The following is a 14892-nucleotide window of genomic DNA, read 5'->3' as shown; positions in this document are numbered from 1 at the left end:
GGGGGGGGGATTCACACACAGCTGAGCTCCACATTGTTTATTAATGCTGCCTTTAGTTTTAATGAAGTTAATTTGAGGCAAAAGCACAAAACACTTTCTAATCGTCACATCAGTCTTTATTCATTTTCAAGATTTATACATACGAGTGATTCTTTTTGATATTCTATTTAAATAAATGCATTTTTCAAAGGTTTTATCATTGGATGATTATTGAACATGAAGGGGCTGATCTGAAACAAGAGTTTCCTCTGGCAGCAGAAACCTTCAGACGTCCGGAAGAGAAGAAAAGCATTTAAAGCAGTGGTTCCCAATCTGTGGGCCGGGGCCAATGATGGGCCGCAAAGTTATTGCAAATGGCCCAATGTGTGTGTGTATGTACATCATTTTTATGTTTTAAAATGAAATGAACTTAATGAACTTTTATGCTGCCGCTTGTTTGCTGTCTCTGTCTGAGTGATTGTCTGGTAACAGAATCAAAATGGACAGCTGGTTAGCAACAGGAAGAGTTCAGAGGAAAGAGAGACGGTGAATCGACCAGTGAGTTCAGACCTTAATGTTCGATCGTTGATGATTTAAACCTGAACCTCCGCACTCACAGAGAGGCTGTACCTGTTACCTGGGTGGGGTGCGTTTGATATGGACTTTTGTTTAGAAAGTATTTTATTGTAATACATTTCTCAGCAACCTGCCTGAGTGAGAACGTGCACTGAAACTAAAACAGACTTTAAAACGTGCACGGCTCTGACGGACAGTCGGACACTCGTGGTCGTGACTCTTCCACCTGTGACACCACCTACTGCTGGAGGAACAGCAGTAGCTAACAGTAGTGTTAGCATGCTAACACTGTAAACTCAGATGAAGGTGAACACGGGAAATATTAGATTAGATTACATTAGATTAACTTTATTAATCCCACAACTGGGAAATTCATTTACCACAGCAGAAAATAAACATCTATACCTCAGCATGTTAGCTTTGTTACTGCGAGGTGATGCCATGCTAGTGTTAGCATTTAGCTCAAAGCACCCGTAGACTCTTCAGCCCCGTTTCCACTGGTGTGGCTTTTGTCAGCATCAGCATTCACACCTGGGTCACATGACTCTGACGTGGTTATTTATCAGCTCCCATCAGCTGTGATGTAAGCAACACCTGGTGAACGTGCTCGTTTTTGTCTTTCTGAGCACAAACACTGCAGACACACCTGTCACCTGTCCAGCACGCTGCTGTTCTACCAGAGACACCGCGGCTACGCTGATCCAGGTGTTTGCGCCGCAGCTCGCTCTTCATCTACATGTCGTCAGTCTGAACAGACGTGGAAACGGACTTCAACACTTAAAAAAGCTGCTTGTACCTGATCATTTCAGTGAAGCCGCTGCAGACTCAACACCTGCTCACAGTGAGACTCAGTGTGTTGTCTGTGAAAGAGACACAGCTTATGTCTTATGTGCAGTGTGGCATTCTGGGAAACAGACTCTATAGTTCATTCAGCACAGCGGCCACAGATCGACAGGTGAGAGTGGACGGAGGCTGATCCAGTGTTAACACCTCCCAGAAGCAAGACTTCACCGGAGGGTCTGGTTCACATTTATCTGTCCATCCTCTGCTTAATTTGACCTTTCCCATCCCCCCCTCCACCGCAGCCCTGGTCCCGCCTCCGGGACAAACCTCCCAGTATGTCTTCATTATCAGCCGCAGGGCAAGGTACTTCTACTTAAGCAGAGATAAAAGAAGAAACGCAGAACAGGGGGATAACAGGAGGTCTGCAGGAAGAGGAAAAGTTGCAGAGAGAGAGGCAGAGGCGAGGGACGAACGGCGAGAGGGAAGAAGTGAAACGAGGCAAAAAAAAAAAGAGAGAGAAGACACTTAGAGAAAAAAACCCGACAAAATCAGAGGTAAAGTGTGGAAAAAGGGAGGGAGGAAAGGAGAGTGGTGACTTGTTGGACCAAAGAGGCAGAGAAATAAAGACGTGTAGCGAGACAGAAAAAGGGGGGGGGAGGAGAGCGGAGAGCAACACACTATAGAAACAAGAGAAAGCGAGGAACTGTTGAGCGTGACAGACTGACAGACAGCTGGCCCGGCAACCACAGGTAAGGCGAATGAAACTTTCATCTTGTCTTGTTCAAAGTGTTTCAGGAAATCGTTTGAGTAAAGACGGCGAGGACACTTGAGTGTGGAGAGGCTCAACCTCCTGAAACACGCTCCACAAATTTAGAAACATGCTTCTTTAATGTTGCTTCTGCTTTAATCTCAGATATCACAGAGGGAAAGTCTGAATTTAGCAGGATTCATCCTCTGTGAGCTTGTTAAAAAATAGTTTTTCAATTTCTCCCCATGTCTCGGCGGCTTTTACAGGATTCCCCAGCTGTGGCCTGTAAAGTGCAGAGTGAAACACAGACATGGTTAAAATAAAGATTTGGGCCCGATGATGAAAAACGAATTCATCTGTGACGAGCTGAACTGCAGCGGTTGTGTTCAGTGTCTCCGGTCGTTCGGATCGACTGCGTGACGTGACGCTGTGTTTTGACAGACAAAGGTTGTAAATAGTGGCTGAGCAGCGAAAGCGTTTCCACCAAGTCGAGCTGTAACCGGCCGTCGGAGTAAATTCATCTCCTCACGTCTTCACGCGCGTTTACAGCAACGTGTGAAGCAATAATGTCAGAAAAACACCAGCGGCTTTTTTATGATTGTGTTGGAAGCAGAGCACCGACACTGTCAGGCTCCATTCATCAAATCCACGATGTCGGTCCATCATCAGCAGCCGTCAGTGATCAGAGTGTCAGCCTCAAATAATAAATACAAGGCAGCAGCAGAAACATGTTCTCACTCCATGTCAACAGCCGCTTTCCCCGTTTTTACTGAGTTTCAGCAGCTTCAGTCCAGTGAAAAACCCTGAGTGAGACAGAGGGAAACTGGAAACTGACGACGCAATAAGAAAACACTGAGAAACCCTGAACTTCCATGTTTCCTGCAGCAGTGGACGTAAACAGCCTTTACAGTTTTAAGCCTTTAGGACAACACTGCACTGAGCTTCAGTCGGGGCTTCATCCCACAGACCAGGACCGGACCGGTCTCCACACCTGAACCACACCGACCTGGTCTGGGATGAACCGGACTGAAGGTGAAAGCAAAGCAACAAGTGACACACGTTCGTTCTTCTTCTGCAACTTTCTGAACAATGTTTGATGAGTTCAGCTGCTGGATCACAAATTTAGATTAATAAAATAATTCATAACTTCAGAAACACTGCGGTGCTACACTTATGTAGAGTTCAATTAAATGGAGTTTTTCCAAAACTATAGGACTATATATAATATATATATAATAATGAATTATATTAAAATTGTAGTTATAATTCCACAAATATGTTTCTAATGTTTTGAATCAATTGTAAAATGCATCAGTTTTTACATGAGTGTGAAACTGTGAAACTGCAGCCAAGTGTTTAACAGAAAGTCAATATAAAAGTCAATAAAACATAATGTGCTTTATAAACTATAAAAGTTTTATAGATACATCACGAGTGTAATCAGGTTTTTTTGAAGCCGCTTGAATATCAGTCAAAGTGCTGAGAATATGACGTGTTAAACGCTCCTCTCCCATCTCGCCCATCACATAAAAACCTGAGTAAAAATAATTGAACATTAACACATGAGCAGTATGATTTTATAGAGCCGGGCTCTTGATCTCTGCGCGCTGCGTCGTCGCCTCTTAAATAAACCAGGAAACATTTTTCACTTTATAGAAAAACACCGTCCTGTAATACTCCAATGATCTGAGATCAGTTCTCCTGCAGCGGCTCTTTGTTCTGCTACAACAGAAAATACATTACGCTTAGTTCACCATTAACACAAATACAATCCCAGGAAACTTTTTTCAGACCTGATACTTAAAATCATCTTAATCACAGGAGTTATAAATGTGTCTTTTCAATAAAAGGTCAGTCATTCTTACATTTATAATTTCAGATAATAGCATTAAAACCATAAGATTAAATTAACAGTCAGATTCAATTATAAAGCAAAATGTAGCAGCTGTTAGAATAATTCTGGATTTAAAACATGAGCATTAATATAAATCTATAATTAAAAATGAATGTGATGTGATGTCGATATGGATTAATAAACTTTGATGGCTACTGGACAATATCTGAAATACTAATTACTACTGATGTCACTTTATATTGCGTGCCTGCTTGCTTCGTGTAGTTTGCTGTCAGGAGGAATTCTGGGTAAACAGCATGATTTCAATCAGCAACTTGATGGTTGATTGAAGTCGTCCCAAGGAAATCTAATCAGTGCCGTTTCCTCTGGGCTCCACATCCTGCCCAGACCCAAAAAAAACCCCCACCAGCATCATCCAGGTATTTATCTATTAACGCACTCAGATGACTCAAACATGTGTTTAACATTTTACCAACTGATCCTGATGCAAAACGTGAAACCGAAGCTTCCATTTCCAAATTGTCGTCTTATTGCAGAGGATCAGGAGGATCAGGACGCCCCGAGAATAGACGTGCTCCTCCACTGACCTCTCGACAACTCAGTCCAGATGTGAAACCTCCCCGCTGCAGAGCACAGATAAGAGTCGCTCTGTTGCGTAAGGTCACTTTACGTCCCGAGATCACAGATGTGTTAACGCGCGAGCTTCTCTGTGTCGGCTCGGTCTGAGTCGCTGATGTTCAGACTGAGACTCTGCAGAGGACGTTTGTCTGGGCAGCCGCTCTGTTCACTGGAACCAATGCTACAAAAATTGTGATTATGGTACTAGAAATAAAATCCCATTGAAGGACCAAAACCAACAGTGAACTGATCCTCCTGCTAACAAGTCCAGATATCTCTTTCCTCTGCTGCTGCAAAGACTCACCACACCTCCAAATGTGGATTTGTCTGCCACTGAAAATAGTCCCCAGCAAATGTGCTATTTCCTCCTGTTTGAGGAGCTTAAGACCAAGTGTCCAGCTGCTGTTACTGAGCCTCTTTAAAAACTCGTTTTTATCATCAGACGATCTGAGGCATCAGAGCTTTAGTTTTAGTCTTTCGTGAGATCTGAGGACAATCAAAAGAAAACTGAGGATCCAGTAACTTCAGTGCAGGAATATAATGTCTGACATAATGTCCCTGTGTCAAAACTGGTGTTGTTTATTCCAATTTCTAAAAGGTTTTATATATTGTTTTTTTACGTACAAGTTATTTATAATCTTATTTTATATGTATTTCATATGTGGAAATTCGATGTATGTAGATATGTTACATTTGTGTAGCTCTGATGTGTGGACGGTGGATCGTCTTACCTGATGTAAACAGGCTAATGTTGTTAGCATTAGCAGATGGCTGATGGGTAATAAGTGTGACATCGTATCAATGCTGTGAAATACAGTGAAATATGGAATAAGACATGCTCCGCTGAGTGTGACCAATGGTTCTAATCACCGTGAAATCCAGTCAAACTCAGTTTCTTCACTGCTGATCAGATCAGGGCTGAGTCCTCCTCTACACGCTGACTGCTATAAACCTGTGGTTACCTGTGGAGAGGAGGGCAACACTGTGGATATCACCTTACTTGTTGGGGTGAAACTCCTCCAGCTCTATTTTAAGTCTGGTCATCAGAGCCTGTGAGCGAGTCTGGACTCCTGACATGAAAGGAAATATGAACAGTTTGTCGAGCGCGATGCAGGAAAAAGAAAATCCTTAAAGTCGCAGAACTTTAGATTATCTTCACTTCGAACACGTTTAACGTTCAGAATTTAAATTACAATAAATGTTCCAAGATGAAAATCTGGAACAAAGACAGAAAGAGGCTCCTCTCTCTCTCCAAAGATGGAGCTGATGAGAATAATTTACCTGTGAAGCTCCAGAGGAGAAAAGATGAAAAGATGTGACACAGATGTTCCAACTAATTTCAGGCTGATTTATTTTTAAAGCCGCCTCAGACAGTTCTCCAGGCTTTGACCTCTGACCTCTTCACCACTGTTGTTTCTGGAACGTAAAGCATTGGTGCAGACACATTTTACTCTACTTTCATTTAGATACATATATACATATATATACTATTTTTATATATACTACATATATATATATATATAGACACACTATTATATATTTCTTATATATATACTATTTTTATATATATATATATATATACATATACACACACACACACACACACACACTTATATATAATATATATATATATATATATATATAATATATATATATATATATACAGTATAAAACCTGTAATGTGTAATAATCAGCAATCAGTATGACATGTATATAGATTAATTAATATTAATGATGTGTCTGGTGGAACAAATGCTAAAAAAATATTATGGTGCTTAACTGAGAGCGAACTGGCAATAATATTTCATACATTGATTTTTATTTTTTAAAACAAACATAAATAACAACAATATATACACATTAAAATTAGACAATAGGAGGAGAGGAAATACAAAAATCATAGAAATAAATAAAATCCTCATAATAAATCAAATAATTAAAAAACGGGAAACATTTTTCAGCTACAATATTTAAAAAAAAAAAATTTAAATCACGAGTTACATATTACATATTTTCACTTAATTATTTTCCTGATAATTATTTCTGATAAAAGCAGATAAAATGATTAAAATAAAATGATCATCAGTCAGACTGAATGAGCTGTAATTATAAGCTAAATGTAGCAGCTGTTGTTGAACGTCATCTTTGACTGTAAATACAGAGTAAGAATAATTAGCACATTATTATAAATCTATAATTAAAACGCTACCTGTAATGTGTAATAATGTAGAATCAGTGTTGTAGATATGGATTAAATAACATGATTAATTAATATTAATGCTATTTATTTGGTGGAATAAATGCTCAAAAAAAGAATATGGTGCTAAACTGAGAGCTAACTGACTATTAGTTCCTAGATAGTTTTTTTAAAAAGAATTATACTGCAACAACAAATACACATCAGTATTACACAAAACAAATTAGAATGAGTTTACAATAATATAAAATACACCTGACTGTATCAAACAGATTGTGATTATGAGCCATTTTGAGTTCAGAGCACAGACTCATAAATCATCTTAAAAATAATTCTGAATAAAACAAACAATCACAATATGAAACTAAATACATGACATCAGTTTACAAGAGTCAAATAACCTAAACATTAAAATATGCAGAAATGTTTGCAAAGAAAATAATAATAATAACAAGAAGTATTTTAAAAAGCCAAACAGCGTCTGAGAGTTTCTGTCTGAGACTCAAATGAAGTCGTCTGTCTTCTGTCACCTGTGGACATCAGTTCACCCCGTCTGCTGAACATGAACTTTTCTCTTAGAGGAAGAGGAGGAGGAGGAGGAGGAGGAGGAGGAGAGGAGGAGGAGGAAGAGGAGGAGGAGGAGGGAGAGGAGGCCAAAGCGTCAGACACCTTGGTCTCTGTCAGGACGTCAGACTGTGATAGTTGGACTCTGGACTGGACCTCAGGTTGATGATCCGGTTTAAAGATCCTGTAGACGAAGATTTAAAGGCAGCAGAGGTCAAAGTTCAGAGAAACTTCAAGTTTTTCCATTTTCATCTGCTTTTCTGGCTGAAAATATGAATGAAAAGGCACTTTTACAGTTCCCCAGAGATGTGCCCTGAATAACTGAAGAACTGAGGAGCTGAGCCAGAGACTCTGAGCTCCACAGGTTCAGTGAACACATCTAAAGCCTTGTCATATGTATATAACATATATATTATAAGCTGTATATGTATATACATATCATTTAATGGATGTGTATTTTGGGGCAAATATCTAAAGTTAATCTTTTAAAACTCAAAGCTCTATTTTCATTTGAACATGAAATCAGAAGAGTGTGAGATGCACCGGCAGCAGCAGACCAACGTGGACCATCAGCTGCCGTCATTTCAGAACAGCGACATTTTGACTTTTCCGTTTTTGCTCATGAAACACGGTCGTCCTTGGAATCCAGTGTAACCATGACGACAGGCGACAGTCGTCCTCCATGAAGAGTGGACGTTCAAGAACGCAGCGGTAAGTGTTCGACAACTGTGGTGGAATATATGTTTAAATAAAAGCTTGTTCTGGTCACTGCAGTTGATGATGATGATGATGATGATGATGATGATGATGATGATGATGATGATGTCCTCTGTCTGTGTCCACAGTGACACTGAATGGATCGGAGGTCGGCCTGCTGGACTGCAGACTGCTGTGTGACCACAGACCTTTCACCACCTCTCAACCATCCTGCTGTCAAAACATGTTTATATATATATATATACACACACATACATATACACCATAAATATTTATATATATATAATAAAATGTATTATGTTTTCCATAGTTATTAACATGTAGGTAATTGGTTTAAAATTACAATTTCAGTTTTATTTATTGTGAAAGAAAGACATTTATTCAGAAATGAGCAGGAACACACTTGCAGACGTGCGTCTCTGGCGGCTGCGTCGCATCATGTAGAGATTTGGCGTCTCGCCGGTTTCTCGTGTGTGATGCGTCTCTTCCTCCCACTGAAGTGTCTGTTGTCTGAATCTGACACAGACATGAAAGATTTAAATATAATATAAATATAATAAATATATTTTTTAACCTTTGTAGCAGTGGAGACAGACGTTTTACTGATGTTCTTTAAATCAGAAATGAATTTATTATGAAGAGAAATCCAACATTCAGTAACTGTAGAGTGTATGTAGAGACAGCTTCAACACACCTTCACCTGTGTGGCTGAGACGACACAAACCCACAGACAGAAACAGTAACTGAAGCTGACTCTGGATCAGATCTGGTGTCTGACAGAGACTGACCTGAACTCAGTGACAGGGACGAGATCAAAGGACTCTTATTTCAAAATAAGAGACCCGACAACGTCGTAAAAGTTTAGTGTGTTTGTTGTTGTTGTTGTTTGTGTCGGATAAAACTAATAATACAATGTTGACAACTCCAAAGTGTTTTAAAGTGACTGAAGATTAAATGTGATAATTGGTCAGAAACTGCTTTTGAGTTTTTATTTTCAAAGTCAAAAGCTGAAATCGTAAAGCTGAATAAACATATTATAATCTAAAAACCAGAGGAAGTGGCGCAGGCCTGTGTGAAAGTGGAGCCAATCGCCTCTGAAGCCGAGCACATTCATCTGACAGAGACCCGGTGCGTTTACTGCCGACTTCCACGGCGATGGAAATTACTGAAAATTGTTTCAAAATGAGAACCAGGCCCGATGTTCTTCCTCCTCCAGCCGCTTTCTAGATATGTTTCTTCACTGAAGAGGAGTGTGTGTGTGTGTGTGTGTGTGTGTGTGTGTGTGTGTGTGTGTGTGTGTCTGACAAAGCACAGAGGTGTCATGTTATCATGTGACTGCATTTAAACAATACGACAAGTTCAGGGACATTCTGCCACAATCTGCATTTTACGCTGTTCACATCATCTAACACGGTTCTGATTCTGGTTCTGACTCTGGTTCTGGTTCTTATTCTGGCTCTGAGTCTTATTCAGGTTGTGGTTCAGTTTCAGGTTCTGGTTCTGTTTCTGGTTCAGTTTCTGGTTCTGGTTCTGGTTCAGGTTCTGATTTAGGTTCTGGTTTGGTTTCTGGTTCTGTTTCAGGTTCTGGTTCAGTTTCTGGTTCAGGTTCTGGTTCTGGTTCTGGTTCTGGTTTTGGTTCAGTTTCTGGTTCTGGTTCTGGTTCTGGTTCAGTTTCTGGTTCTGGTTCTGTTTCAGGTTCTGGTTCTGGTTCAGGTTCTGGTTCAGTTTCTGGTTCTGGTTCTGGTTCTGTTTCAGGTTCTGGTTCTGGTTCAGGTTCTGGTTCAGTTTCTGGTTCTGGTTCAGGTTCTGGTTCAGTTTCTGGTTCTGGTTCTGTTCAGGTTCTGGTTCAGGTTCTGGTTCAGTTTCTGGTTCTGGTTCAGGTTCTGGTTCAGTTTCTGGTTCTGGTTCTGTTTCAGGTTCTGGTTCAGGTTCTGGTTCAGTTTCTGGTTCTGGTTCTGGTTCAGGTTCTGGTTCAGGTTCTGGTTCAGTTTCTGGTTCTGGTTCAGGTTCTGGTTCAGGTTCTGGTTCTGGTTCAGGTTTAATCAGCAGAGAAGCGATGTGTGTCCCGGGTGAGACTGACAGAGGACGGACCTTGGACTCGTTTCTAGCTGCTGCTCGTCAGATGTTTCGTCTCGCTGAGGCCAGAAAAAAAAACCCGTCTGACCATCTTTGATGTAAGAACTGGTTCTGGTCGGATTGTCTGCCTAAATAAATTCTGATTTTCTTCTCTTTGACCCGTCATGCTGCCGTCATACATGGACTTTTTCTAATCACGCATGTATTTATCTCTGTTGAACTGAGTTTCAGCAGCTTTAGTGAACATTTAAATGTTTTTATTTTAATTTCTATCATTAGTAAGAGTGTGAGACTCGTTACAGCCGTGTGAAAGCTGCTGTTTGATAGTGAGCCAGTCATTTAGTCGAAACCAACACCATCTGTCTGGTTGTTGAGCTGCCAAGCTCTGTGTGTTCACCTGCGTTCCTCTCTTTAATAACAGGCTAATGAAAGCCTGAGGCGCAGCTGTGACCCCTCCCCCCTTTAAACTCACAGCACGTAATTAAGGCTAATGATCGACAATTTGCAAATAAGCAGAGGCTTTACAGTTGTTAGTGGAAGCATTGATGTGTTGCTGTGTAATCTGAGTTTCAGGCTGCTCACAGGAATCCAACTGCGTCTCCACTTTTGCTCTAAAATGCGATCAATGTGAAATCTGATACATTAATGATGGATTATTATAAACTGGGCCGAGGCTGAGTCCAAACTGGTTTATTCAAGTCAGAGTGTGAAGATATGGAGGATGTAGTCAGCTGTGTGACGCAGGAATGGATGTATGTAAATATGAGTGTTTGATTTAACCTCGAACCAAACGCCTCTCGGGCCACGTCCACACACCTGAAAACACACATCACATGACCATCCACTGCACTGAGCGTGTGCGAGCCGGTGTAAACAGGAAGTAGCTTGTCTCCTCTGCAGTAAAGCCTCTGAAGGAGGAACAGCAGAGACAGTTGTAGCATTAAAACAGAGAATGTAAGTGAACAGCAGCTGCAAAGACAACAAGGTCAGTAACACTGTCATTCATTATCATGTTGTATTCACCACTGGTAGTCCAGGCTGATGACAGCCAATCAGGAGAGACCCTGGCTGTGACCTCATCGTTTAACCCAATCGTTTTCAAAATAAAAGACCATCCCGGAGTTTTCAAAATAAAACCACACAACCTCAGAGTTTTTGAAATAAAACAGACCCCAGAGCTTCCAATATAAAACACAACCCCAGAGTTTCACAATAAAACACAACCTCAGAATTTCAAAATAAAACAACCCCAGAATTTCAAAATAAAATGAGCCCGACAGCATTTCCAAGAGTCCCAGTGTTCTGTGCTTCAAAACAACAAAACAACTGAGTAAATCTCGAGACAAAGATGTCCTCTGAATCCTGACATGGAAAAAATGTCTGATAGAAAAGACACCATCTTGTACAGAACATCAAAATGCTGCAAGGCCCAGATTACAGCGAACGCCTCTTTCTTCTTCAGTTAGTGAAATTGAACTTTGGGAAGGAGACTCGATGAGTCAATGACCTGATGGTCAACTCCACCTCTACCAGTCTGACAAAGCACTGGTTCGAACCCAGACCACCACTCTTCACAGGCCTATGTCAGAGTTGTGTCTGCTGCTGGAGACACGTGAATACTCTTTCATTGATAACACGAAGATGGAAGATCTTTGTTTGGATTTTGAATGAACTTTTAAATGTTTTGGCCTCTTTTTGGCAGGTTCTGTAGTTATAAGAGGCTGAATGCAGATCATCCAAAGTAAGTGACAAAGCTGATTGATTAAATTAAGAACAAACAAAAGCATAAACTGAAAAGCCAAAAAGACTAGAAACATCTAGAAAACTCCAAACAGAGTGAACAGAACCACAGAAGACAGGACCAACTGACAAAGAGGAGACAGAGACTAAATAGACACAAGGTGATTGAACACAGGTGAAACACATTAGGGCAGGGCAGCCAATCAACAACGAGAGAAACGGGAAAAAGACAGGAAGTAAAGTAACCGCAGGACACAAAAGGGAAGTAATACAAAATAAAACAGGAAATGAAACAAATGTCCAAACATAAAAGTCCGAAAGTGTCCAAACAGAAATAGTCCATCATGGCAAACCATGAGAGTTTCATGTTGTAATAGTTTTATTTGTGTAGAGGACCAATCAGATCTTGTGCAGGTTTTATCTTTGTTGAATCTGTTAACAAACAGGTTTATTGATATATGTGAGTTTAGAAACAGAATATGGAGTCGTGCCTTAGTCCACGCCCCTTTTCCCATGTTTCCCTGGTACTGCTCAGGTAGACCGGTACCACGTCAGTTTTGACAGCACCTTAGGCTTGTAAGCCTTTATTGTTTATTTTCTAGTTATAATGAGTAATGTGGGCTGTTGTGATGACCATACTTTTGTAATAAATACTGTGTATTTTATTAACACCATCAGACGCCTTTGTTTCCATGGTTGCACGGTAACTGAAAACACATCAGACCTGGAGCCTCGAGGCGGTTTTAGATCTCAGGAAATCACGGTCCTGACATCTTGATGCCGACACAGTCTGACTTTACCTTCAAACTGAGAATGTTTGTAAGAGGCAGAACCACAGAAGAAAAGTTCCTACACAATGTTCTACAAGAACCTACGAGCTCACGAGTTCCTTCTTAGTGGTCGGAGGGGGACAATGTTCGATACCCATGTCCTTCGATTCAACTAAGTTTGCTTTTGCCAATCAGCTTTAAACATTCACATAATCAGTCCGGCTTGATGGTGGAGGAGTGAAACAAAAAGTCAATGGTTTGAGACCCGTCCTCTCTTGGTGACCCCTCTTCCCGGTCCCAGTCAAACCCTGAGCAGAGGGAGTAACAGGGTTAGGGTTAGCGCTCAGTAGCTCCTCGGCTTTGAAGACAATAGGACGCAGACTGGGCAGGTTGTTTTGAGTCCCACAGACAGAAATTAACCGGACAATGGTTTGGCAGCAGACGTTGTTGCGTAAAGGACGGATGGCAGGATACTTGAACACATCACAGTTAGTAGATACAAGTTACAAGTCAACAACGAGTCAGAAGTCTTCCTTCACATGTTCATTACTAAGTGTCTAGTTCATGTCTTACCCCATCTCTCTCTCTCTCTCTCTCTCTCTCTCTCTCTCTCTCTCTCTCTCTCTCTCTCTCTCTCTCTCTCCAACTTCAGTCCAGACACACTTTGTGAATCAGGGAATATCAGCAGCTTCAGATGAGGTGCGCGGCCCGGCGCTCAGGAAGAGTGAACAACAACCATTTTAACAAAAGAAGCTCACACATCTGTGGGAAGGTCTCAGCTCACCAGCCATTAAAAACACAAACTTGTTTTGTCTTCTTGTCTCCCTGAATCTGGCACGAGTCCGTTGTGGTAGCTGTCACTGTCGGTCGTTCGGGGTTTCCTGGGCAGGAAACAGTTCGGTCAGAGTCCGCTTCCTAGTTTTCACCAACTTTTCTAATTAAGTGGAAAAATGTGTCAAGATCCTTTTTCAGAAAGTCCCAGTGCTGTTGTTCTCTATATCGGCACTGATGGGATGACTCTGGTCCAATCAGATCACTTGGTCAGACCAAGTTTACAGCGTTAAATGTGGTCACGAGAACAGAACAGCACTTCCCCCCCGGTGTCATTAGGAGCTGTAACACTGAAGAACAGATTTACAGGAGCTCTCCGTTCAGCACCACACAGCCACTGCACCACCGGTCCGCTCAGCTGCACATCGCAAACACAACCACATCCAGACCTGTGTGGTGCGTCATGGTGACAGACGCTCACAGGGATCTCACTTCAGTCATCAGCTGTTGTTTGTCTTTTTCTGGCTCTTCTTGCTGGTTGAATGTGTCTCACCTTGTCTCACCTTGTCTCACCTTGTCTCACCTTGTCTCACCATGTTAAATGGTCAGGTGACCTCGTAGCTCAGTCAGCTGGTTTGTCCTGCACCATGACTGAATTAGCCGTCTCAGTGAATATTAGGAGATTAGATTAGAGATCCACTCTTCATAAATCTGCCGATGAACTTCATTATGAAACGTTCCACCCTTCGATGTCGTTGTCCTCGCGTCCAGATCAGAAGACGCCCTGTTAGACGACATCACGGCAGAGAAACATGAGACACTGAGCAGACATGAGTAAACAATCAAAGAATCAGACATTAACGACTGGATATCAACATGTAATTAACACTAAAGACTGAAGTCATTTAAACGCCGCTGAGACAGTGATCTCTGAGAGAATTGAACATGTGATGTTCTCGTCTGCAGTGTTTTTGTTGCTTGTGAAACTTCTCTCTGCGTCTGTCATTGCTTCACCTCTTTAAGAACTTTCTTTGAATGGATCAGTGCAGTGAAGTGTGGTTTGTGAAGCCTCATGAAAAGCAGCCACTCTGATGTAAAGTCAAACCAGACAGCGGACAGGAGACGGATCAGGGTGGTGCGAGGTGCCGTCTGACAAACGCAGCGTTTCCCACGTTTTTTCTCAACGCTTCCACTGCTTTCAAAGGATCGGCTCGGCGCTCCGAGTGTCTGTGGTCCAAGTGTCTGTGGTCAGCCGCGTTTCCGTGACAACGGACTCCAGACCGCTCAGGGACGAAAGATTAGTCCAAGTGTTCAACACCGAAAAGAAGAAGAAGAAAGTCTGTGTCCTTCTTAAGTCACCATGACCTGAACTCCACATGCCGCTGCAGCAATGTTTACAAATACACACACACACACATATATATATGTGTGTGTGTGTGTGTGTGTGTGTGAGTGTGTGTGTGAGTGTGTGTGTGTGTGTGTGTGTGAGTGTGTGTGT

The 14892-nt window shown here is 41.6% G+C and overlaps 1 protein-coding gene across 1 annotated transcript in view; it reads left to right on the top strand.

The window, feature by feature from the left end:
- The first annotated feature begins 1699 nt into the window (after nt 1–1699).
- Nucleotides 1700–14892, top strand: part of asip1 (agouti signaling protein 1) — a 23952-nt gene continuing 10759 nt past the window's right edge. Inside the window, exon 1 of the mRNA XM_023415763.2 lies at nt 1700–2087. The gene's annotated coding sequence lies outside the window, so the exon portion shown is untranslated. The remainder of the gene's footprint in view (nt 2088–14892) is intronic.

Source organism: Seriola lalandi, unplaced genomic scaffold (genome assembly GCF_002814215.2).
Source record: "Seriola lalandi dorsalis isolate HSWRI2012SDOR001 ecotype SW California unplaced genomic scaffold, Sedor1 jcf7180002054557, whole genome shotgun sequence".
NCBI lineage: Eukaryota > Metazoa > Chordata > Actinopteri > Carangiformes > Carangidae > Seriola > Seriola lalandi.
The sequence above is the reverse complement of the archived record's forward strand: the minus strand, read 5'-3'. Positions and strand labels throughout refer to the sequence as shown.